This window comes from Pteronotus mesoamericanus, unplaced genomic scaffold (genome assembly GCF_021234165.1).
Source record: "Pteronotus mesoamericanus isolate MK-2021 breed Mesoamerican mustached bat unplaced genomic scaffold, CSHL_Meso_final scaffold_582, whole genome shotgun sequence".
Taxonomy (NCBI): domain Eukaryota; kingdom Metazoa; phylum Chordata; class Mammalia; order Chiroptera; family Mormoopidae; genus Pteronotus; species Pteronotus mesoamericanus.
In genome coordinates this window covers 6,239,046-6,264,308 of record NW_026555323.1, presented here as the reverse complement: position 1 = coordinate 6,264,308, position 25,263 = coordinate 6,239,046, and positions in this window count along the sequence as shown.

Here is a 25,263-nt window from a genome sequence, read left to right as displayed (position 1 = left end):
AGCGGGGGACGGGGTGGGGAATGAAGTCCTCGAGTCCTTGAGTCACCAGACAAAGAAGAAAGGTGTCGCTGTCCCCAAATGTGCCCTTCCCCGACTTGCGTGACTTTACTGAGAATCCCCGCGCCATTGTAAGTGCAATTCATGGGTCCTCAGCAACTCAAGGCAAAGTTTAATTGATTTGCGGCTTTCACGTGGCTGACGGTGAAGTGGTGCTTTGGCGACAGAAAGGTGAGGGGGACTTGATTTCCAGGCAGAGATGAGATGCGGCCTTCTCTGAACCGGCAAGCGGAAATTCGGCTTCAGAATTCATCATGTCACAGGGAGGACAAGGGCGAACCGTTGGAGTCCGCCGAGCAGTTCAACGGGTCAAAATGCAGCCGGGCCATTAAAAGTTAAAGGAATTGCAACACTGAAAAATCAGGGGGAAAATACCGTGATGTGAGTTTGTAGGGTCCCGGATGATGCTTTCTGACAGCTTTTCAATACCATCTGCAGTTCACCCCCCTCTCTCTGAGCACCAAGGTGCCCAACTAGGATTTGGGGTCTCTGCGATGCCCTGTCCCATGAATGGAAAATAACATTGCTCATCTAAGGGCAGCAGATATCTGCACGAGGGATTGTCACCTTCTGGATCGCTACAGAGACAGCAGGAAAGGCGAGGGGCTCACCTTCCGGATTCATGTCCAGCTCTCTGCCCAACCGCAGCCCATGGCGATGTGTCGCCTGTTCAAAGAAAACAAAGCTGCGAAAGAGCCCAGGGGAATTGTAATGAATCAAAAAATAAAATCTACATTAAGACATTTTTACTGGTTTTCTTTCTAGTCAACCACCCTCACGGCTTCCACGTTATATCCACAAATTTTCTAATGATCCTTTTGGAAAGGAATGCTGACAAGAAGTGACACAGAACTACTGTGAAGAGTAGGTAATAAAAACCAACCGAGTCTTCTGGTTGGGGTGGATGGATGCGCTTGCACGCATGCGTGCGTGCATGCTCGCTTTCTCTCTCTCTCTGTCTCTCTCTCTGTCTCTCTCTCTCTCTCGTCTTTGGCTCTGGGAAGCTGGAAGTCTCTGCCAAAAGCCAGCGAGGGGCTGAGGCCCAGTGACAACCATGAGGGTGAACTTGGAACTGGATTCTTCAGCCTGAGTCAGTCTTAAGATGACCTCAGCTCCCGGCAACAGCTTCTGGGAGCTCACCAGAGGCCCTGAAGGCTACGCTGTTGCAGATTCCTGCCCCTCAGCAACTGTGAGGTCATAGCTGTTTGCTGTCCTCCCTTGCCAAGGTTTGGGTTAATTTGTTACAAAACTATAGATAATTAGTATATCCTTAAGAAGTTACCTGCACAGTGTCCGGTATCGACTGGAAAACTGGTAAATATTTGCTGAGTGAATTAATGAAAGTAAATAAGTGGAAAGTTCAATTTATGTTCTTCCACATTTTTCCCTATTTTTATTGCCTCTTTTAAGGTGGCTTCATGGGACAGTGTTTCTGAGAGGCCATCTCTTTAATTATTAAAAAGGTCAGTCATTCAACAAATATTTATTGCTGTTACTATTTGTCAACGAAACCCTTTCCAACTATGAGCCCATTTGAGCTTGTGCCAAGCTTTGAGAGAGAGATATTTACTGAAGCTCTCACTGCCAGTCTCTTTGCTTTTAGATAGATTTTATTTTATTTTTGGTATTTTTTAATTTTTAAAGACTTTATTTATTTTTAGACAGACAGGAAGCGGGGGGGAGAAAAAGAGAGAGAGAAACATCGATGTGTGAGAGAAACATTGCTTGGTTGCCTCTTGCATGCCCCCAATAAAGGACCTGACCCACAACCCAGGCATGCACCCTGGCCAGGAATTGAACTGGCGACCCTCTGGTTCGCAGGCTGGTGCTCAACCCACTGAGCCACACCAGTCAGGGTCAGCACCTTTGCTTTTAGAAGTTAAAACCCAGATTTGGGGGTAGGCAGACCCACGGGGCCAAGAAAAGTGAAGGATGAGTGGAGGGCAGAAGTTATCTCTACATAGACAGACTCAAGGCGTTCATAGATGAGAATGAGACCAGTCCCTGAACTGAGGGATATGAGCAATGCAAGACGTCCAACAGGTAATGGGAAGAGCTGGGGACAAATGGGGCTCACCCATACTCTGTGGCTGGAGCTGGTTTTTGGCTCAGATATTCCGGCTCAGAATTCCACCTCTTCCATGTACCAACAGCGACAACTTAAATAACTCATTTAATCCTCTGGAGCTGCGTTTTCTTCATCTGTAAATAAAGCAAACAAATGGTATAATATAGGAGTTTTTAATAGATGAGGCATGTCAACCGTTTAGCTCACTGCCTAGCATGGAGCCGGTACTTCAAAAATTGTTAGCTCCAGCCCTGGCTGGTGTGGCTCAGTGGATGGAGCGTGGGCTGCCAACTAAAGGGTCACTGGTTTGATTCCCAGTCAGGGCATGTGCCTGGGTCGTGGGCCAAGTCCCCAGGAGGGGGCACATGAGAGGCAGCCACACATTGATGTTTCTCTCCCCTTCTTTCTCACTCCCTTTCCCCTCTTTAAAAATAAATAAAATCTTTAAAAAAATTGTTGGTTCTTTTTGCTATGAGAATTGGCATGTTGGGTACTTTGATGGACCACGTCTCTGCTCATAAAGCACCTCCCTGTCTTCACCCATGTGCAGTGCAGCGGGACTGTCTGAAAACCTAGAGCTACGAAGTATGCTCAGGGCGTGGCTGGACTTCCCTGCTACCCTAGGGGAGCCTGGTCAGATGGGACCACAAGCCTCCTCTGAGGTGTGGAATGATTATAACAACACAAGTGAGTAATTTGAGGCTAAGTCATTACAAAATTGGTCTAAGGTCATGCAGCTAACAGTCAGCAGAGCCAGGCTTCAAACCACTGAGCACCTGAGGGACACATTTATAGCCATCTGCGCTGGAATTGGAGAAGGTGCTGAAAACTTATGCTGCTGCTCTTCCGGCTCCACGTGACCTTCCGTCCAGTCTGGGTCCCGCCTTGGACTGGTCTCTCTGAACACATTTGGAGGTTCCTCTTTTGTCTCTGACAGTGACCTTGATGGCGAGGCCTGCCTGTCTCAAGGCTGCAATTTGGAGGTTTGAGTTCCATGGTTGCAGCTCAACCAGACGATTTCCATGCTATTTAGTGAGGGAGTCAAGGCAAGAAGTGGTTCGCCGGTTTGTCACTTGGTTGCTTCCTCCTCACTTGGCCGTGTTCGACCCTGCACGAGCTTCCTGCCTATTCTCTCTTTTCTCTTTATCTTGTGAACCCTTCTCACTGGGCCAATTTCCCCTCATTTTCTTTTCCTTCTACCTCCCTCCCACCCATGGTGAGGCTGAAGGGAAGAAACCCAGGAATGGGACCGGGATCATTTTGGTTCCTCCTTGTCTTCCCTTCTCCTTATTTACATTATGTGCTTCCATTGTAAAGGCACTTTGGAATTTGCCCAGCAAACGAGGCTTTTTCTTGCGGACCCCGTTATATTGCAGATAGAAGTCTAGAGCTTCTGTGAGCGTCAACGAGACACACGTAATACTCTGAAAAGATCAGGCTGGAGAGAAAAAAATGAAACAAGGGTAAATCCAGCTCAACAAATTCTCTTTTTCCTTCTCCTTTCTATTCCTGAACAGCTATCAAGGATCCTGATAGACAATATCTGTGATCCATAGAAACTTTGCACAGTAAACCTCCTTGGACTGTGAGGTTGCTTTTAGTTGCAAGTGGAAGCTCATTAGCAGCTGGCTTAATAACAACAATAAAAAATGTATTAGCTCACGTAATGAAAAACAACTCAGGATCAGTAAAAGTGCAAATAATTCCCCTAACAAACTATTACTTATTTTTGGGTTCTGTTTTCCTTTGTTTGTCTTCATTTTCAAGTAGTCTCTTCAAAGGGCAGCAAGAATGGCTACTAGTTTCTCAAAAATTGTATCTTACTCTTTTAGCTTCTTTTGCAATAGTTACATCAGACATACCCAGATGTCTTGATTGGGTTACATGCTCAGCCTTGAAAAAAATCCCCATCATTTTGATTGGTCAGGCCTAGGTCACCTGTCAGCCACTGGGAACAGTGGGCGGAGTCAGCCTCATTTAAAGCTAAGGATTTGGAAATGAGAAAGGGGTGGGTCTGAATGGAAAATTGAGGTGCTATTATATAAAGGGGGCCCGGATGCTGGACAGAGAAAAATTACAGATATCTCTGCTGGTACTCAGCTGTGTGCTTGAGTACTCAACACGTACAGGAGAGAAAATAAATTATTATAGCGAAGGGTGTCATTTTATGTGGAAAGCAAGGAGAGTTAGGATGCTAAAAAAGCGGTGGGAAAAACTTGATAGATGAAATTGAATCTCAAGTTACCTTCTCCTCGCTAACACTACATTTTCTCAGAGCCCAGCGCACGGAGGAGGGGTAGATAACATCTTTTACATTTTCATTTTTTAATAGAAAAATACATGAGGGGGAGGAGAATGTATAAGCTATAAAGTACAATTTTAAAACCTTGTAAGTGATCGGCCTTTTACAAATAAGGAAATACCATGATGCTGGTGTATTCTTTCGATAAGATCGTATGTTTTTTAAACTCCAAGAAATCCCTGTCATTCAAACGGGTTTACCTTTGCTGAATCTGTAAGCAGAGCTGGTCCTAAGCACAGCTGTGTTCAGAAGGAGAGCCTGGTCTTTGATATCCTACTTTTCAGTAGGAGCCAATTACAGTTCCCACACCTGGAGTACACAGTTACGGGCCGGCCCCTACCTTTTTCAAATGACATCCATTTATCTGCGTGGGAAGGCGCCATCATTTTTATTACATCAGTTTCAACTGTCACACATAAAATGCTCCCTAAATACCAACTCAGTTCATACGAATCCATCAGCGGACTAGGCTCATAAATAAACCCTATCAACTGATACTTGTTTGGCACATTCCTATGTCCTAAGTCCTTGCATGTTGTGGGGCTTTGGGAGGCAGGCAGGGCAGATAATAATATTATGATTCTCTTATCATAAGTGATGAAACAGAGATGAAGTGGCCTCCTCAAGCTGGTAATTAATGTGAATCTTCAGATTCCAGACCTTGGGTTTTTCCCATTGTATCTCACCACCTGAGTTTAGAGGAGGGCGGTGGTGACTAGAAGCTCAGAAGTCAGATCCTGGGATGGGACACCCAATGGTTTGAAGTCTGGCTCTGCTGATTGTTAGCTGTGTGACCGTGGCTGTGATTTAGCCTCAAGTTACTCATCCGTATTGTTACAATCACCTCATACCTCATAGGTTTCTTGTGATGATTAAATGATACAATTCATGGGCAACACTTCGCAGAGCCTCTATAGTTAGCCCGTGCTGGAATCTGCTAGTTATTGCTCGAGTGCTTATCCCATCTCTCAGAGTGGAGGTGCAACCTGCTTTCACACAGAGAATAAGGACCTGAAGCATTCCTCTAGATTGTCCCGGTGAACTACATGCTTCAGGTATGGGGACAATGGGATGGTGACTTTGCTGAATCGGTTCTTCACCTCACTCGCCTTGCCTTCTAATTGCTTGACCTGTACCTTTGTTTTTTTTCATTCCACCACAAAGCCTGTGCCGTATGTGTTCAAAAGATTATAAGGTTACCACTGCTTCACATTTCCTAGGAGGGGAGTGTAAACCCTGGCAAATCATTCAACAATTAAGTTTAAACTTATGAAAAATACCACTACCCATTTGAATCTCTCTTCTTACACTAAATAGGCCCCCAAAGTACGTATGTCTCCCGGTTTACTTTGTTTTGAACTTCTAATTCAGGCTGTATTAGGGTAGATTATCCTATTATTAGTTTTATAAAGGAGAAACCAATTATTCCTACACAACCTCAGTACTGGTCCTTCCGGGACGATGGCTTTGGTTGTCTACAATGGTCCAAACATTCGTTTCCTTCGAGCAGACCCTCCTCAGCAGGCGGCTTTGCGGAGTCAGGCATGTAAGTTCCTGAGAAGCGGCAGCCTTACCTGTTGGTCTCGGGTGTTTCTCTCGTCCGGTGGCAGTCACTGAACGGTGTGGGAAGTGGAACCCGGCAACAGCAGCAGCCACGCACGAGCACGGCCAAGCCCCGCCACGCGGAGCCTGCTGTCTCACGGCGAACACAGAAAAGTAACAGACAATGAGAGGTGGTCTGGAAGCAAAGGGGACCCTGAAAACGTGTATGAGGAGCCCTGACTCCGATTCAAGGGGTTCTCAGAATATAAGGACGAGCTCGGCAGTAGAGGGGACATTAGAAAGGGTAGGCATCGGATTCCATGAATGAGGAGGTGGCCTCTCCTGCCCCCTTTCCTTCTGATGAGTCCCCCTAAAGCCCAGGCTTGGAAGAATAACAATGTCTGAACACACATGCCACGCCCAGTTTTCCTTATTTTATATTGACTGCAACTTAATACAATCCTACGAGGTAGGCACTGTTGTCCTATTTTGCAAGTGAGGCTTTCGAGGCGAGGGGAGCGGAATGATGCGCCCAGTGCGACCTGGCCGATGAGAGGCAGAACCGGGCCCGGGCGCCGGGCGCCCTGACCCTGGAGATGGGCCGCTACGAGGCATGTTTGCGGCAGGGGCCGGCCGGGGCTCCGATTCAGGAACGCGCCTTCGAGCTTCCCACACAGCGTCACGCCCCTGCGGAGAACTAACGCCCGTGACGTCATCCTGGGGCTATCTACTCTTATCTGTTTTACTTCGAGGGCAGGGCAATGTTTTAATAAAACGCACTTACACAATGGAACACTATGTGGCTGCCGTAAAATGAATGGGCTTCTCCTCCTTGGCAACCGCACGGATGAACCTGGAGGTTATGACGCTAAGTGAAATAAGCCGGTCAGAAACGGATAAACACCGTGCGATTTCACCTCCCTGTGGAATCTGATGAGTAAAAGAGACCCAGATGCACGGAACAGACGGACAGCTGTCAGAGGGGAGGGGGAACGAGGGGATTGGATGAAAGAAGGTGAAGAATTAGCCAAGGAACATATATGCATGAGCCATGGACACAGACACAGTGTGGTGTTGGCCAGAGGGAAGTGGAGGCTGGGTGGAGGCGGGGCAATCAGGACATTTAAAATAGTGTCAACAGTAAAAAGTAAAAAAAATAAATCAAAAAGCATGTGGAAAGAAAAGAAATAATGTGCTCATGAAAATAAGGATACCTTTAAGCTCCAAATTCTCGTGAGTATTGTAGTTGACGGGGGTTTACCATGGAAGAACGTCCGGACACCTTTTACCTTTGCTCTTGCCTTTCCCTTAACAGGAGTAATGAAACTAGACATGTCCTCGTCCAGTCAGTAACGCGGCCTGGTTCCCAGGAGGTGACCACGGTGCTTCTTCAGCACGGCGACGCTTTGTTGAAATTCAAAGACTAGGTTTCGCAATGACTGATTTTGAGTTTGCATTTGCTTTGCAACTTTTAAAGGCACTACTTCTCCCCTCCTTTTTTTCATAGATTGGGTGACATTATTTTGTCCCCGAATAGAAATGTAGGCCCCAACCATACAAAATGCTTTTCCGGTTCCTCTTTCAGAAGCTCCAAACTTAGAATGTCAAAGGTGTAATGTTGCCTTTGCTGCTTCTAATGGCATACAGCGTAGTCCTAGAGACTATCTCACATTTTCTAGAAAAATATGTTAAAGAGGTGGGGTAGGGGGGAAAAAACGAAGACGAATTTAAACTGTGATGACTTTATTGAAAGACTTCCTTACTGATATTCAACATGACAACCTTGACCTCCAAGTTAACATTGCCTTGTTAATATTTACTGTGTATTCACCACCTTTGACTAAACTCTACTTCTTTTGAGAAAAAGAAAGTCATGCATGGTAACTGCTTTCAAGTTTGGCAGAGGAACCCTGAGAATGCTTGTCAGAGAATCAGGTTAAAAAATGAAAACATTGTATAATATTTAGATGACCAAAAGAAAAATGCTTCTATTCAAAAAAATATGCCAGGCCCTGGCTGATGTGACCCAGTGGGTTGAGCAACAGCCTGCAAACAGAAAGGTTGCCGGTTCGATTCCAGGTCAGGGCACATGCCTGGGTTGCGGGCTAGAACCCCAGTTGGGAACTTGCAAGAGGCAACCGATTGATGTTTCTGTCTCTCTCTCTTCTCCCTCCCTTTCCCCTCTTTAAAAAAAAATAAACAAAAATCTTGAAAATGTATTTCAAGACTATCTTTAATTGGTTTCTGGAACTGATTTTTGCATTGTCTAATTTTTTCATCCCTGTCCAAAAACACCTGGCATGCTCAATCAGCTCATTTGATGTTTTACATCTTCCTTCCTATCTCTAGGACACGTGAGCGTGGGCAAACACTTCCTAATGATCCTGATTGTGTGCGGGAGATGTTTTTTTTTGCCGATCCCCCTTGTAATCAACTGTGACCCCCTAAAAGCAGGCAAAGAGATGGCTTCTGCCCCCCCCCAAAAGGCCAGAAGAGCGGGTCTTATGTTATTCTGTCCCCCTTGAAAGCTCCAGCCTAGGGGAGGGATTTTCTGACCGCCTGTGGCAGCAAATTCATCAGCATGGATTCCACCAGGTGAAAAAGTATTTTCTACAACTTGCTTTAAACATCCTCTGCATTGACTCCTCTAAATGGCCCAGTCTCTTCTGGGACGATGCCATAAGGACCTCTCTGTGTCACTGCCCAGATGATATCTTCAATGCTTCTAAGGAAATGTCTCTTCTTTTCCAGCCCAGGTTCCGTAATTCTAACTTTTGAAATTCTCTCGTTGTGAGGGAATGAACCTACATTGCACTCACTTTCTTGCCCGGCTCCGGAGTTCTGCTGTCCTTGAACTATAGTCCGGAAGGTGAGCAAATGAAAGATGAAGACCATAAATTAGATAACCATGTCTTATTCTCTTCCATAATGTCCTTTCTTATTTTTTTATCTTCTTGATTTTTCTGCACCAAAAAGGGAAATTCATCAAAAGCAATGGAAAGCTTTTTTTTTTTTGGAAGGATTTTTATCTAGTTCATACTCACATACACCCTCTTAGAACTCTGTACAGCCTGGAATTTTATAACCTATGGGAAATGGCTTAAAGAGGTTTTGAGCAACCTTTGTTCCAATTTCTATATCCCTGGGGTGGGATCAAGCCTTCTTTTTATTAAATAAAATAGGCACCTATTTTATTAAATAAATGGACACCTCAAGTGTGAGCTACTAATAAAAATGAAATTATCAATATAATGTTTAACTTTCTACATTTTCTCTAGATTTTTACCAAAATACACATCTCCCCATGCACCCTTAAATAATCCATTTCCTAGTGCCCTTCTTTTCTGAATTTGGCGACGTCGCTGTCAAGATGAAATTATCTGATGACTCAGGGAACATCCCGTAAGATTTTCAAACCCTACAGTAAAAATTTGTACTTTAATGAAACAATTTTGTGCTTTATTTATTGAGAGCTGTGTGAGAAGACATGTTGGTTGAATAAACTGGCTTGGAAATATATTTGAATTGTGGTCACAGGGGTCCCCTCAGAAAAAAACAAAAACAAAACCAAACGAACAAAAAAAAACCAACAAAACCCCAGGCAGATCAAATTGTGGTATGCAGTGAGGCAGGGATGATTTTAATTTTGTTTTCATTTTGGTGTTTCTATGAAAAAGAGAAGACAGAGGAAAGAGGAAAAGCAAAATGAACGGCGAGGACACATAGGGACTGATAAATTAAGAATGTCTCTCCAGTGATAACTGTTTTTGGACTTTCTTTCACCTTTTTGTATTCCTCTTCCCCCCCACCCCTGTCTCTGTCTCTGCCTGTCTTCTCTGTCACTTTTAAGGAAGCTTATTGAGCATGCGCAGGTGTGACTATGGCACTAGGCGCTGAATTAGTGGTAAGGATGTATTAGCGAGGGCCTGCTTTTCAGCTGTGTGCCCTGAAGAAGTTCATCATTCACCCTTTAGTTTTCAAAATAACCCCATACGCTCTGACCTCATGACATCCAAGCCCTGTCCCTGTAGTTAAAAGAGGAAAACAAGTTACCTGCTACCGCGAAGGTAAATCAGCTGGTAGGCATGCTCGCCGGCCTGCGGGCATTGTGGGGACCCATAGATCATTAAGAAGGAAGGCGCGCGAGATTGATTTTCTTTTTGGTTTGTTTGTGCAGTGCCCCAATAAAGCCGGCACAAGGAGATACAGCGCATTGCGGCTTTCATTGTTAGCACCTGCCATTATGTCATTAGACAAGAATTGCCCAAAGAAATGGAAAAAGATTACCTCTTGGATTGCTAATGGCATGTGCGGAGTTGTCTGAAAAAGAGAGGCAAGGATGAGTCAGACCCTCGGGGTAAGGAGGTGTCGAACCACCAGCCGGAGCCAGGTGAGCCTGGGTGTCTGCAGAACAGGCTTTGGCAGGCCACCAGAGAGAGGACTTTCCTAAGCCCAGGCTCACCCCGGAGGCCTTCCAGCCAGCAAGGCTCACAGGGGGACCCGGGGTGGCAAAAGAGCGAGGGGATTTAATCTGGGGGCCAGGGCCTCTGTTCGTTTCTTTCTAACTTGGGTTTCCTTTTATTTTAGCTGCTCTATGTTGGTTTTTTTTTCCTCAGCAGATTTCACAGCGTATCTGATTTTCCCGCCATTGGTACCCCTGCACACACTGTTCTGGAAACTGACCCCTGAAGAATGGACTGGCTGTTCTGAGGGGAAGTTGCTGGGTTTTGCAAGAAGATGTGACAAGAAATGGCATTTAGTGAGCACTTATTTGTACCGAGTGGTGTGCTGAGACATTCCCGGAATATTTCAGGTGGTGCTCAGAAGCCCAGGGTCTGGGTATCCCATGACAAAGCCTGATTGCACCTGAGGAAAAACTAAGCACTGAAAGGTTAAGTAACCTGCCTGAGGCCACAGAGCGAGCCAGTAGCAAAGGCAAGACGTGAGCCCATGCTCTCTCTTTTTTTAAGTATGGAATTTACTAGGGTGACATTTGTTTGCAAAACCATACAGGTCTCAAGAGAATAACTCAATAAAATATCATCTGCACCCTGCCCCAAGCAAAGTCTCTTTCTGTCCCCATTTCCCCCCATCTTTGCTCACGTCCACTTGCCCCAGGTCCTTTTCCCTCTGGCTATCACCTTGCTGTTGTCTGTGTTTCCGGGTTAAAGGTCATGCTCTAAGAGCTGCTTTTGTCTTGAGGCCCAGCAGGCTTCCACCTTTGTTAAGTACCTATTGTGCTAACTTTTTACTTTAAGCCACCAAAAATGGGTTAGGTTGTGAGACAGCTTGGCCACGCTTCTCCCAAAACTAAGCATACTTACCATATGATGTAGCAATCATGTTCTTTGGTATCTACCCATCGGGGCTGAAGGTTTCTGTCCACACAAAAATCTACACACATGTTCATAGCAGCCTGCCTTATCGTTTGCCAAAATGTAGAACCAGTCAAGACGCCCTTCCCTAGTGAGCTAAGCAAATTGTGGTAGGTCCAGACTGTGGAAAATTAGGCACAATAAAAAGAAATGAGTTGTCAAGCCATGAGCAGACATGGAGGAATCTAACCTGCATAGTGTTAAGTGAAAGAAGCTATTGTGTAACAGCAACACACTGTACGATTCCCAACTAAACGATATTCTAGAAAAGGCAAAAAACTATGGAGACAGTACAGAGATTAGTTTTTGCCAGAGGTTTTGTGGAGAGGGGCGAAGAAAAGGTAGAACATAGGGGATTTTTAGGGCAGTGAAACATAATGGAATACATACATATCATTATACTTTTGCCCTCAGAACACACAATACCAAGACCAAACCCAAACCTAATGGTACCAATATTGGCTCACCAACTGTAACAAATATACCACACCAAAGCCAAGTGTTAATAGTAGGGGGGAAAGATCAGGAGGGGTGTGAGGGGAGATACACACATACACACACACACACACGTACACACATATGTATATCACCTCATATTTTCTACTCAATTTTTCTAAAAGCCTGAAATTGCCCCCCTCAAAAGTCTATTAATTTTAAAAAGGGGCATTGGTGCGTTTGGGTAGGAGGGGCTGAGAGACAGAACTGAAAGAAGAATTTTTTTCACCGTTTCCTACCTTATTCATATTTCGATTACCTATTGAAAGCAAAGTAAGGTTTCAAGCCATCAATGGAAAGAATTCTCAACTTGGGGTGCGGTCTTGAGGCTATGCTTCAAGTTTGGCCCATTTTTAACGGTAGAGTCTTGGTCTCCTGTATCCTTTTTAAGAAGTGTTTTCCATACTTCATTAACTCAGTTGCAGAAAATACCATTGAACGGGTGGTCAGGATCTTTTTTTTCTTGTATCTGTTGTTTCTCTCTTCAGCAGACGATTGGTTTGTGATCTTGTTGGGTCTCATTCAAATTCTCTTGTTTTACAGCCTTTGTGCAGTAAGTCAGTCCGAGAAAGACAAATGTCCTATGATTTCACTTACATGTGGAATCTAAGGAACAGCGTAAATGAACGAGCAAAATTCAAAGACTCTTGTATTCTTGGTGCATTAGATGCCCAGGCTCAGGGATGAGCCACTTGGTTAGAAAGTGGCGGGTCCTACTCAAAGGGCCCTGGGTTGGGGGTCGCCAAAGGCCTCCTGCTGCCTTCTCGGACGTTTCACAGCTCGGCAAAACCTCACCTGTTCCTCCGAGACTCGGAGAACAGACCCTTCTCAGGGGCCACCTTGCACCCTGAGGTTGCTAAGGTGAGACAATGCTTGGGAGAAAAAGGAGAAAGAAAAGGCAGGGGAGAAAACAGAGTAAACAAAAAGAGAGAGGAAGGAAGGGAGGTGGGGAGGGAGGGAGGAAGGAAGGAAGAAAACAAGGGCGGGAGGGAGAACCGAATCTTGACGAGCCAATCAAGAGGTTGGTATGGCTTCCCCTGAAAGGTCCAGCCTTGGCAAGGGACGCGGAGGAAGAAAGGAAAAAGGCGCCTTCAGTTCTGCCAGCAAACAATAGGGCTGGACTTTTTCCCGATGCCTCTCTACTCCAAACCTTGGAAGGAGCATTAAACCAAAAAGGGGGCTCGCTCACGTCTGTCGCCGTCTCCTGCCCTCCCACCACCAGGCCCGGCAGCTGCCATTAATCACGCCATGCGCCCATCTGTGGGCTTGTCATTGGAGCCGCTCCCCATGGTCGGAAAAGCAGGCGACTGGCAGATACGGAGCGCTTGGCTCCGGGGGTCTGCGGCGATGACTGGGTAGAGAAGTCGTTTCTCTTGGTCTGCAGGTTCATTTCCACGAAACCCGATGGACTCGTGCAGAACGAGGCAGGGATGTTTCAAGAGCATGGAGCGAACCCGGTTCCGTTTGGCTTTCTTGCTGCAGCGAGGACATCGGAGGTTTTAAATGTCGCCGGGCAGGGGGACGCACGCATCGCATCTGATCCAATGAACCGGGAATAGGCCTTCTGGGAACGGACTGGTCTTCCACCTCATCACTCAAGGGATGCTTGGTTTTATGCGTAGAATCAGCCAGGACTCATGAATGCTTTGGGGATGGGGGGTGGGGGTGGAAGCGGGTATAAGGGAGATAAATGGTAATAAAACCCCCCACAATATTAAATAAATAAATAAATAAATAAATAAAAAATACAAACTTCCAGTTCTTACCCATCCCTGCTCCCCTCAGGGAGATCATACCCATGAACTCTGATACAAGGAGATTTTCCAAGCTATAGAATGAATATTATTTCCAACATGAAATGTTATTCATGATATAGGGACCCCCCTCCCCCCACAACGGCCCCAATAACATGTAATTATTGGCTCCACGTAAAGTTCCCAGAGAACCAGACCTCACGGCTCCTTCCCAGGTACAGCTAAGTTTTTTAAGGAGTGCCTGGCTCTTCCTACTGGTTTCTTTGTTTTTTTGTTTGTTTGGTTTTGGTTTTTGGTTTTTATTTTTCAGACTGAATCTTTAAATGGCGTCCTGGTTTATCCTTAATTGCAGACTCTGGAAGGTTTTGATCCTTTCCTTGGAAGCAAATTAATAATGTTAGGACATAAACAATATATTCCAACTCTCTGCATTCTCCTTTGGATCTCAAGACACATCTTTGGGTCAGTGGAACACCTTATCCAAGTTTGTTGTGTCTGTATCCTTCAGTGGTGGAGGGAGACATGGGTGTCCACTTTCACGCACTCTTGCTGGGGATTCTCACCTCCACCTTGTGGGATCAATTCGTGAGAGGGAAGCCGTGAGTTATAGTCAAGATGAAGGATGATCATTCTCAGCCTTAAATTCATGCATGCCAACTAAGCCTCTACATCCAGAAACAGAGAACCACCAACAAGAACTCTTGAAGAATAGCTTTCCTACCCTGGCCAGTGTGGCTCAGTTGGTTGGGCATCATCTTGCGAACCAAAAGGTCACGGGTTCAATTCCCAGTCAGGGCACATGCCTGGGTCTCAGGCTTAGTCCTTGGTCAAGGTGTGTATGGAAGGCAACTGATTGATGTTTCTCTCTCACATTGATGTTTCTCTCCCTCTCTTTCTCCCTCCCCTTTATCTCTCTCTAGAACCAATAAAAGAAAAACAAATTTTGAAGAATGGATTTCCTTCCCAAAGTAAATATTTCACCCAATTCCACTGGTTTTCTGAATAAAACAACTCCCCACCTCCCATTTACTGAAGGCCTGCTCCATTCAGCCACAATGCCAAATGCTTTATGCAGCCTTATCGGCATTACTGTTTCTGATCCACACTTACGGAGGTTATATCATCATCATCATCATCAATAGAAATCATGGTGGGTTACTGAGAACTACCTCCTTTTCCAGGAACACAGAAAGCATGCTATTTTGTGAATCCTTAAGCAAGTTTGTAAATTAAGGACTGTTAATATCCCCATATTACAGATGAAGAAACAGGCCCAGAGAAATAACCGCTGGGCCTGAAGTCATGAAATGCATCATGTAGAAGGGTAGGAGTTAGTCTCGCTGCAAAGCCTTGGTCTGCATTGCTACAATTTCTGGCAATTAGTGGAGTAAATGGGAACTAAAACATCACTGTCAGGTTTATATAAGTATTTCATTAAGAAGAGAAAGGAAAAGTTGGGACAAAGGAGAAAAACTATAATATCTTGTGACTGCAAGCTTAACATATTTAAATTTTGAAAAACTAAATATTCTTAAGAACCATAGACACCCTGGGAAAGTTACCCCAAAGTAAATGTAAATCTCTTCAACATCAACAGTGATTGCCCCACTGTTTAATTTTTAAAAATAAATTTGTTGGTTCATAAAATTATGGAGGTTTTAAGGACATTTTCAATTTAATTTTTTAAATTAAATTTTGCTCCAGTTTATAGTCAGAGGTGGTTCATTTTCTTTTTTTCTCTGTCTCTCTCTCTCTCTCTTTCCTTTAAACATTTCCCGAAGCTTAAAATGACTTTAATACTTGTAAAAGTACAGTATATGTTAGACAATAAAAGGACTTCAGATCCTGGGGTATTATAGTGTTTTTTTTTCTTTCTTAACAATGTGACTCATACACTGCTTTATCGTAACAGTCAGGAAATAAGTCATTTGCATGAGTAATAACTTGGGATTGTGAGGATTATGAGTAAAAGTGAAAGGAGAGAGAAGTACAGTTATAGGTCTGAGGGTCGCCGCTTGGGTACAATGTGATAACATGTGATATTACCCACAGAGGACACGAGGGATCTTCCCTACCTCGGGCCCAGGTCTTCCCAGGTGTCACATAGCAATTACCACCTGTTTACATTTAGCCTTAAGCACGCACAGTTCGCCTCCCCTACAGGGGAGCTAAAAATAGACGTTCCCTTTGAGAAAAAGAGGAATACAAAGAACGCTTATCTAACAAAGTATAGAAAGAACTCTCGGCTTATTTTATTGGACCTGTTGAAACCGACAGGAGCACCCTACAGCAGAAGAAGTGGTGTTTGAGGACTTTTATCTGTGCACTTAGAGTACAGCCTGGTAGAGGCGCAAGGCGGCTACGGGACCGGTGGGGCCGCCTCCGGAGCCAGGTGGAAGGAACCAAGGGCTTCAGCCGCCTCCGCTGCATGGACCTGCGTCAACGTCTCCACCTTCCTGTCTGCCCCCTCCCCATGCCAGCATCACAGAAGGGAGGGACATCTCTCCCCCACCAACCATCCGCTCTTTGGCCGCTCTGAGAGTGTGCCGGCCAGGTTGCCAGTTCTGATGGGGACACCTGTCCATTTGGAAAAGGAAAGGAAACAGCCCCTCGCGGCCTAGAAATCATCAAACACCCTGTCAGTGAACAACGGCCCTCGGCTCCCTGCAATCTGGGCAAGACACGGATGGGTCACATTGGTGGCCAATTACAAATCCTCTGAGACACTTAGGTCTTTTCTGATGGAAAGAAGTTTCTGACTCTTGTGATTTGAGGAGAGTTACCTTTGAATGAGGGGGATAATAAATTGCTTGCACTTTAATTTTTGTTATGCAATGCCAATAAAAGTCCAAGGTCCATCCATATTTTAAGGGGGCTTCCTGAGTGGCATCTTCATTGTTCAAACAACAATGAAAATGATTTTTGAACCCCATGGCTATTGGAGCCTGAATATTTTGCGTAATTTCAAATAGAAGTTGGTATATCCCCCTGTGTGTGTATATACGTGCACATGCGTGTGTTAAAAGGTTCTTAGCTCTTCACCTTGTTCTCAATGGTCTGATCTTTCTAAGCATCACGTCGTCGTGAATCTTAGGTGAAAAATATTTTAGGTCAGTGCTGCCTATGACTTTCAGATGCGATGTCTCCATTGAGGTGAACTTTCTGAGAATCTCCTGCCCAGCGGAGGCAGGAGATTAGCGCAGGTTTAATGTTGTTATGAGCCAGGCGGCTGAACGCAGAGGCAATACGAGCCTATTGGACATGTCCTCTGGGTTGTCACGTCCAATTTGCACATGACCTCCTGGCCAAAATATGGGAAAGAAGTGGCCGAATGTGGGACTGAAAGCTCATATTATTGCTTTGACAGCTTCACTCATCTAGAAGTAATGCAAAATGCAATTTATATTTATACACTCTGACCTCCTGTACAAAGAGGGAAAGTACCTAATGATGGGCAAAGGGAGGGGAGGAAGAAACAGATCTCAGTACAGCTGGAATTTGTCTCCATTTTTGCTTTTCAACCATTCAATTACCGTCAAAAGATAAATGAAACACGAACCGTGCACAGGGGAGGCAGGGACATGATTATTTTATAGTGACTGGCTTCTGGCTTTGAGTCTTGGCAAAGGTGACCACCACACGCCTTATTTCACTGGAGACAGATAATCTGTCTGCTCCAGGAGGACAAAAGACCCTCTGCTTGTAGGTGTGTCATTATGCCCATCAGAGAGGAAAAAAGACACCCGCCACTCAGTGACACCCCGGATCTGCATTTGGAGATTCTTGAGAGCGGCTGACACGTTAATCCTATTAACCAAGGTAAACCAGGCCAGGCCTGCTGGTAACTGGGGCGATACTCACTTTCAAGTGGAAATAGGTAGGGAGCAGAAAACACCTTTTTTATTTTTTTTTGTGCATCAGGAAATTTCCTGGCTTTTTGCATGCCCCCAATAGCTTCATTTTTACGTAGAGCTTGGGGAGAACGGGGCCATCATTTTCAGGACCCTGAAATTTGTCCTGAATGTTTCGGAACAGTGTTTGAAACGAACACCGTTTCTGAGATCTGCGGCCTCATAGTTTCTACAAAAGTAGGACACACACAGGAAAAAGGATTCTGGCTTTGTCCGGAGATTAAAAGGGACAGTAACATCCACCTCCACGGAGGCAGCCGCACCTGCACAGCTGATGGCTAAGTACCACTTTAAGATACAGAGCCCCACCTGTCAGCCTTGAGAAGTAAAACAAAGAGATGGGAAATGACCGTCAACAATGCGATCGAATATTCCTAAAATAATTGCTCAAGTACACGCACTTTTTGCTATGTTCTTGCTCTTTTTTTTCCTTTGGGGGATGTAAAGCCTCCTCCACTTAAGTTTTTCTAGACATATTCAACTCCTTTCTCCCCAGTGTATTTCGCCAGGACCTTTGGATGCAGAGGACTGAAATGCATTTTGTTTTCCTCTTAACTGAACTGAATGGACTTTTATGTGGAAGAATATCAAATAACCCCTACTCTCAAATCCAACCTTTCTACTTCCCCTCTCTTATTGCGGGTTCTGATGCAAACTCTTCCCTGCCCATCTCCACAACCCCCACCCAAAGGGGCCCGCCCCCCTGCCCCGTTCAGCTGGCCGATTTCTGCAGGTTTCCTGGAGGGAGTGAATTGTGGTTTCCGTCTTGCCGGTATTGTTTTTAAGGTTTCACAAGCTTCTTGGTGCAGAAAGAAATTAGCCGCAAATGTACGAGTTGGAAGAGGGGTGGGCACAGGAAGTCTGGAAGCTGCCACACAGGCCAGAGGCAGACAGCAGCTCTCTTGGGGGCACCGCTGGGAAGGTTGGGTGACAGGGCTCGGGGCAATAAAAGGGAGGGCTAATTCTGTGTCCCTGCTCCATGACATTAAGTTCATGGCCCCCTCCTTGTCTGGGGACCTGGAAGAGCAGTTCTGGGGACTAGGGCCCCAGGGATGGGGGGCAGGGAGAGACACTGAGACACCGTTTCCACAGGGGACTTTCTACCTCCATCTTTAAACAAACACACCAAGGACCCCAAGCAGGGCCCCAAGGAGGCAGCTGTGGGGGATCTGCTTTTGTTCCGAGTCACTGTCTCCCCCAACCTGCCTCCCTGATCCTCCTCCCTAAGCAGGTGACAGCAGAGTCCTCAGTTCTCCCTTGTCACTAATCAAGGTTGTCAGGCCCTTCAGGGTGGCTTCTGTGGGGGCAGCCAGGCAAGAAGGAAAGGGGGCTAGCTCTTTCTAAACGCAGCATGGGGTGGGAACCCGGTCCGGCACCCCCGTGCTAGGAGGATGCACCTGACCACACGGCCCGCTTGCAGGACACCCCAACTCCCGGCCGTTGTGGGGCGCTGAGCCCCTGAGATTAAATCCCAGTCCCGGCGAACTCTTGACGTTCACGCGTGGGAAGAAAATCTCGAATAAATCGTCCCCTTTTGATTATTCTGGTAATAATCGTAGGCTGAGCCTGACGAACTAAGGAAATGGTTCGCACCAGTTAACTATCTAGTGGGGGTGGGTGGAGTGGCGGGAGGTCGCGGGACACTGGCGGAAGTGGCCTCCGCGACATTTTTCTACGTGTCCCTATTCCCTTGCTCCTCTTGGTCAAGCTCCCTTCCAATTAAAAAAAAAAAAAAAAAAAAAAGTGCATGCAAACTCTTCTGATTTTGAGGAACACATGCGTGCGCAGCCCCGGACCCAGAAGTTGGTCCGCTGAGGTCCCTGCCGGGGCCCAGCTGAGAGCTAGGGACGCGGCGGCGCTTTCGCGCTGCTGGGTCCCCGAGGGGACCCCGGGCCAGCCTCCCCGCTGGCCCTGCAGGAGTTAAACCCAGAGGCAGACAAAAGGGAGGCCGCGCGTCCTTGGCTGGGCTATCACTTGCAAATAGAAGCGCTGCCCTCTGGACTTTAACTCCCGCCAGAGAGAGCGCACTTGATTACGGGTTATGACAAGTTGCCGAGAGGCGCAGAGAACTCAATAAGGAGAAGCGGCGAGTGGAGGCAGAAATGCTCGGGATGTTTTGGAAGACAGAGAGCGAAGATGATACGTGTTGTTAGCAGGCCTCCAGATGGAATCGCCGCGCGGTGTCGCCGGGCTGGCGGGAGGGGACGCGGGGGGCCGGCCACCCCTGCGGACCGCCCTCGGCCGCCTGGGAGGGTCAGACCCTACCGCGACCCCAGCGATCGTCCCAGAAAATTCGCGCCATCCCTTTACCCCCATGTTGGCCACTTTGTGCTTGAGGTTCCATGCAGGAAATCCGCGCCTCCCTCCTTCCCGGCTGGTTTCTTTGTGGACCTTTAGCACCAAGGGACGGGCCTCCCACGACCGCAGCTGCGCCCCCCTGCCGCGCACGCACTTCCTAGAGACTTGCTTTGGTGTTTCTCTGCGTTTCCATCCTCTCACGCAGTTAAAGCAGAAGTGAACTCGAGCCAGAGCTTTGTATTCTGTGCCCAGTGGGGAAGCGTCTTGGGGGGCTTCTGCTGAGTCAGGACCGGGGTCTGTCTGAGTGGCTGTCGCGGGCCCTGGGCCCCGCTGAGTTTGCAGGATGGGGGAACCTCTCCTGCTCCCCCCTGGCAGCTTGGCAAATGCTTTCCATCACCCCCCGCCTGTAGAAAATAGTTCTGTCTCTGTGCATCCTCAGGCACGCAGAACCTTGTCTTGCCCTGAAGTCAGAGCCGGGCGGGAAGGTCCCCCAACAAGGGCCCCAAACAGGCTGCCCCCTCGAAAGTAGAGTCTGAGGGTGCCAGCTGAGCGAGGCAGAGCGGTTATCTGGGAGACGGCTGGAGGGAAGGGATGGGGCATGTTGTGGTCCCAAAAGGGTGGTATGTTCACCCATATTCCACCCCATCTCTCAAATCCACAGAGGAGGTGGGTAGCAGTTTCCAAAGCAAGCCTTTCTACCATGTTGGTTTCTTGGAAGGGACTAGGAGCTTTCTACCAGCAGTACTCAGCACGCTCTGGCAAAACGCTTAACATACACACGCAAACAACACCCCACAAGTCTCTCTCTTTTCTTCTTCTCTCTCTCTTGTGGTTTTTTTTTTTTTTACTCTATGCAAATATGAGCATCCCTGTCCTGCTGTCCTGGAGGAGGGACAGGCGGCAGATAAATTGGGAGTATATAGCCAATACGTAGCAGTGGTTTTCATTCTCTGAAGGTGCCTGGGCCCTGCCTGTGTTGGCCAGTTGCTCCAGGGCTTCCATCCTCTGCTCGTTGAAAGGGCTCAACTACAACAACCCCCAAAAGCTTTAGAGAGTTGTTTCAAATAGGCACTTTCTTGGGGCGATGATCTTGGACATATTCTCCCTCCTCCCCCCCTCCCCCGCTGTATCAGTCCCTCAACACCCAACTTTGTTGGCCCCAACTCCTCGCAATCCTTTACCCTGTTTCTTTGAGAACTATTTATTCGCCTCATGGCAAAAGCGTGCCTGGTTTTTATAAGCCTAAGTTATTGGCTGTCTTTCTGGAACTCTCAGCGAGCCTTCCCCTGCCCTGCACACTTATGTCAGACATAGAAACAGACCTGTCTCCCCAGCAGGTACCAGGAGTTGGGGAAGTGTCCTGTGAGAGAGCTCAGCCTGAGAGCTGAGTCCCGACCGGCCACCCAGTGCAGAATTAACTGGGGAAAGTCTTCTGTGAAACGGAAAGAGTCACAGAATGAACCGAATGGAAAAGGACCTGGGAAACCGATAACTTTTATAACACTGAAGTCACACAATAAATGGAACGAGAGAGACTATTTATTTTTCTGCCCTGATGCACCGCTAGAGATTACTTTGCCTTGAAGCTAAAACTGTACTTCCCCCAAGATCGATTTGTTTGTGTTATTTTTGTTTGAAAACTCTTCCGAACCAAAAGGAAAAAAAAAATTGCAAATGGTTGTTTTTCGAATGACTGTCCATGGACAACTGATGGGCTCAAAGGTTTGAAGGACTGTAGGATTCTTTTCATTCAATAAGTGACAGAAAATGAAAAAGTTTTAGACTTCTTGGTGGAAAACCTCCCTCTAACGTTTTGTTTTTGACAGGATTGGGAGGTAATAATTGTAAATGAAATCACTCCCCTACCTTGGTCTGTGGAACTTGGAATCCTTTAAAAATCTGCTGGGCCAACAGCAACGATAGGAAAAGAAAAATGATACTGAGCATAATGCCCATTTTTTTCTGCATTTAGGCAAACTCTGAAAGTAAGACTCAATCTTTACTTCTCTGTTCCCTCTCTCTTTCTTTCTGGGATCTGGTTATATAGCAATTCATCCTCCAGAATCAAACTCCAATATGCTGTACATTTCATTGAGCTCACATGTTCTTGTCCTTTCTACGTGTTGTGCCCTGTCTTCTTTCTGGACATAGCAAATGATCAAGAGCACAGAGAATCAAACATCTCTAACTTTCCCCTACACCCTTCCAAAAAGAAACAATAGAGAGATTTGAGTAGAAGCCGTTACCAGCAACGCCACAGCCAAAACAGCTGTGAAAATAAGAAAAGCCATCCATCTGTAGGAGACACTGTCCGGGGGAGCAGGGATTCTATGTTGTGGGGGAAAAAAAAAAGATAAACAAAGTTACCACTTGGAAATGAATAATAATGAAGGTGCGGGTAAAAAGAAAAGGAGACACCCTTGTAAAGAGAGGGGAATGAAAATAAGCAAAGTCCCCAGGAATATTTTTTATACCCCTATCTTGCTAAATCTTCCAGGCAAGGAAGCCAAGAGCAGGAACCTTGCAGAAGGCTGGGCTGCTCCGGCCCCTTTGTAAGAAGCGCGGGGACATCTCTTTGCACATTTTCCCCCCTTGCGAGGCTTGGAATAATAAACTCAAGTGGCCGCACGTCAGCCGCTGTCCATCTTCTTTAGCAAACTTGACATAGTGGAAGAAATATGACACAGGAATTATTAAAGAGCAGCTAGTTGACTTTTAACCCTGATTGCTTTGCTCAGACCCCATTACCTGCAAATTTATCTAGCAATATACTGCAAGAATTACAGGGCACGCGGGCTGGGAAGGAGAGAGGGGAAAGCAGGGTGAGAGCTTTGTGGAAACCCCAGGGAAAAGCAGGCATTTTATCATCCTATTTGTTCCATGCAAGGAGATGAAGACTCTGTTTCAGGAAACAAGCCCCCCCTTAGGAAGGGGGTCCGTGTCTCGGCCCAGGAAAGCACAGACAGATTTGAAGGAATCTTCAATTTCAGCCTTTCCATCTCTCTAATTACCACTCCTTCCAGGCGGAGCTTTGGAGGATTTTAATTTTTATCTGTCACCTGATTCCAAACAAACCTTGCTTCCTTGTTGGTGAAACGATTATTGTTACCCAGTTGGAAACATTTCCCAGAAGGGAAGAGGCATTTTTCTAGGCACGTTTAAAGCTAACCCACAAACTCTTTCCAAATTAGACTCTTCCAGAACTTTAGAAACCATCCCGAGAGACTGTGGCACGTGGGCCGCTGATAACATTACAAAAATCAGCAATACTCACTCAGGCATCCAAACCCATGTTCCTTTGTGCTATATAAGCAGCCATTGAGCAGCTGTGGTTAGGCTAAAACAAGCAGGAGTATTTAAACACTTGCGGGGGGGGGGTCTCTTCTTTTAAAATGGACAAGAGGAAAAATGTCATAATAATAATAATAATAATAATAATAATAATTTTGTCCTTCGGGCATAGATTTGACTATCCTGTTGCCAAGGTGCAGGGAATTGAACCCATTCCAAACCCGAGTGAAGCAGCCATCAGAAACGACTCCACAAGGACAGAAAAGCCAGGAGGCAGGCGATGGATACTATTGTCCGAACGTGACCCTCCATTAACACAACCTATCAGCATCTGGATCCTGTCACTGTGTCCCATCCCAGAGCCAAGAGGGCCGCCTGGCATATTCCAAGCGCGTCCCGGGCTTCCGGGCTGTGCTGAGCCCGCATCAACTAAATGGGCGGGAAGGGCAACCCACGCGGGGTTCCCTCCGTCTCCCCACTCGTCTTATTACCCCTCTTCAGGCGCATTGTTCAGCAGGTGCTGGCAATTTGCTCCTTATCACGCTTCTGTTTACGAGGGCTTTTTATTAATAACAAAGGGAGAAATGGTATTAATATTAATTAACACAATAAAATGACCCAGTTGTGGGGGGGATCCACCAAATGAATCCTCTCCCCGCCTAATTGGAGCTGGAAAGAAGGAGGCAGGGGGAGGGGGCGGGGGAGGAGGGGGAGGGGTGGAGACACAGATGACCTACTGGGTGACAGGCACAGGTTGGAAGGGTGACATTTTATTGTAAGCCTCCCAGTGAAAGGAAGAAAAGGAAGGGACCAGTCAATTTGATGCAGGGACCAAGAGTGCAAAGAGTGTTGCTAAGAGACAGAGATGCTGCTAAAGTTCTATCAGAAGCACTCTCCTGACCTTATGCAAATAGAGGCGACCAACTCTTTGTGGAACGGCTGAAAATTCCACCCCGCATGTCACGAATACCTGGCACCAAGCCTTTTATTCAAATGTTCTCTAAAAACACACACAGAGGATTTGACAAAGCATGACACATTTAGGGGCCGTAAAGGAAAACACACACACACACACACACACACACACACACACACAAAATGGGGAGGAGGGAGAAATAATAATAAAGTCCTAAGTTTTAAAATCCAGGAAAAAAATTTCCGCCGCAGATCTTTCTGTGCAAATGTCACGCATCTTTACCTTGCCGGATCATCAGCCTCCCCGCCCCCCCCCCCGCAGGAAAGTCACCTAAAGATTCAGAAATTGCCTTCTCATAAAAGCTCATGGAGGTACCACAGAGGCAGTCAAAGCGCTGTCACTCATTTCCACCCCGGAAGTGTTGGGGGGGGGCTGGGGGCTGGGGGCTGGGAAAGCCCGGTGCAGACCAGAGAAATGACCTCCGATGTCCCCGCCCCAACAAGCTTCAGCAAGCATGGCTTTCCTTCTGTTTTAACTCTCTGCGCTCGGACAAGTTTCGATGCAAAAGGGAAAGAGGCTTGGGGACCAGCTCCATCCCCCAAGCAGCTGGCTGTCCTCACAGTTATACCAAGTGGGAAGGCCTGCCGCATCCCGCGGTGGCGTGTGGGTGGCACTCAGGCACCTTTCTACCCACAGGTGCAGAGGATGGCGCTCCCTGCGACGTCTCTGCGTCCAAGTGCGTCTCAGGCCGCTATCACACGCCTGAGCCCTTTCGCCACCTTCTGGGTCCTTGAGAGGCAGGTGAGACAAACCCTATTCCATTACCCAGTGTGCCACCCTCTGGGACACTTGAGGCCACCAGACTTTAGGGTCTGTTTGTGTGCCACCACTTCCAAACCTCAAAGCCAAATCCCTCCCCTCTCTCTCTCCCTCCACCTCCCCTTTCCACTCCCAGTTAGCATTTGTCCCTCTGGTACAAGCACAAGGAACCACATTTCCCAGGAAAGTCACCTTCCAGTGCCCATCCTGACAAGAGGCAACACAGGCGATTTTCAGAGCTCTTGGAGGAGTTTGTTTTTTGGGGGGGCACCCCCCAGGACTGCAGCTTTGGGGACATCTGGGGCTTGGGGCTGGGGCTGGGGGGAAGCTGGGAGGGGAGGACCCCCTCCACACACCTTCCGGTCCCCACCAAGCCCTAGGAGGCTGGCTGCAGGCAGCGCGGTCTGGAAACTTCTGCGGACCCGGCCGAGCGCC